This window comes from Octodon degus, unplaced genomic scaffold (genome assembly GCF_000260255.1).
Source record: "Octodon degus isolate 3935 unplaced genomic scaffold, OctDeg1.0 scaffold00115, whole genome shotgun sequence".
NCBI classification, from domain to species: domain Eukaryota; kingdom Metazoa; phylum Chordata; class Mammalia; order Rodentia; family Octodontidae; genus Octodon; species Octodon degus.
The window spans coordinates 1,245,292-1,247,211 of record NW_004524691.1 but is presented as its reverse complement, the minus strand read 5'-3'; positions in this window follow the sequence as shown (position 1 = coordinate 1,247,211).

Below are 1,920 nucleotides of genomic sequence, written 5' to 3'. Positions count from 1 at the left end.
ATATATTAAAAAGGAGATAAGAAAAATAGTGTCTGAGGTTCAGGTCACAAATCTAAGGTTCTTAAACACACAATAAGCTTAGGCCATTCCCTTCCTCCTATAAACGAGCTGGACTTTCCACTTCTACCTGCAAATGAGTCTGGTCATTCTTTTTTTCCTATAAGTGGTAATCTTCCCTCTATGAATAGATCATCCCTTTCCACCAACAAAATGGGTTAAACAACTTATGGATGGTGTGCATCTCTATCATCTATGATGGATGGGCCATCAATTTTATCTATGAATGGGCCACCAACCTTCCCCTGCAGAAAGGGATATTATCTTTCATCTGTAAGTTAAATCTCCTCCTTCTGTTCCTTCACAAGTCCCATGGATTTCTATCCAAAATTCCCATAAACATACATAGATTGAAGCTATAATACACCTCTCTTCTTTAGAAGGTCCATACTTTTACCTCTTTTGAGTTCATACTTTAAAAATTTTGGCTAGTAAATGCATTTATGCCTTGTATTGATATGTCCTGAAAATTCTTTTTCTGTTATAGAAGTCAGTAAACCTGCATCCTGCCCTGTGGGTGGAGTAAGTCAAGGGTTTCCATATCTATCTTGGGGATCTCCTTGGCCCTTGTCTGGTGATGACATAATTCCTCAACATTTCTGTAAGGCAGTTGTAATCATGCACTGCATAAATACATCTTGGTGGTCCCTTAAGATTATAACTACATCACTCACACGTTTCTGGTGATATTGAGATTAAAAAAACCTTTGCACTGCCAGTCATATTGAAACACTATATAGCACAACTTTGTTGTTGTGCAATAGAGCTCAGTGCATAGGCCCTGGTGATATAGCACTGAAAAAATATATAGTACATAATACTAATGATAACAAGCCACTATGTTACTGCTTTAGATATTTACCATATTATACTGTACTGTACTATACTGTATAGTATTACCTTAGACTATTCGCCTCCTATTTACAAAACTCTACTGTCTAAATAATCTTTCTTATGCAAGAACAACTTCAGACATCTTGTGTTTAACCACCTCTGCTGATTGCATTAAGAGACACATGCAGTGATGGATCTAACCCATCAAACATGGCACAAATATAGCTACGTTATGTACACAGTGACACAACTGCCTAAGGAAGTATTGCTCAGAACGTATTCTTATCACTGAGAGAAGCATCCAAGATCAGATGACATCTGGATAACAATCAGAATGACGAAACCCAAACCTTTCCAGAAGTCAGAGTTTGAGAGCTTTGTAAGTGAGGGGTAACAGGGACTCAGAGGAAGAGTGAGTGTCATAAAGGGAACAGACGGCACTGGTTTGGTAACTGCATATTTTCAATCCTTTTGATTTTTTGTTGTTAGGATGGAAAGTGAGGTTATGTTCTTAAAGGACTATTTGCTCGGATCTAATCCAATATATCATTTTTTAGTACAACAGGAAATTATTAGGGTCATTGGAGAAAAAGTGCAACCTATTACAGGTTTTAGAAGGGCAGGTCTTTTCCAGCTTTCCCAGTATGTCAAATATTATGATGTAAGCCAAGTATCCTGAGCTCATTGCTTTGAATCTGCTGAGAAAACCCAGGAGTATTGAGCCTTCTCTGACAAGGAAAACCTAGGACACTATTTAGGTGGAGGAATCTCATTTGCTGCCCCATATCTTGGTGACAATAAGATTTAGGTTTAATTTCAGCCTTAACCTCATAATGTCTCTGTATAGGTATGTTTTATATACCCAATTACATTGCTCTAGGGTTTGAACCAAACTATACATTAAACAAGAGACAAGATAAAGGTTTCTGTTTCTTTTGTGTTCACTTGAGGCCTCTTTCTGTGGAACACAGTTTGTCTTTTCTTCCACTTTCTTGACTCTTGCTCTGTGTGTGTGTGTGTGTGTGTGTG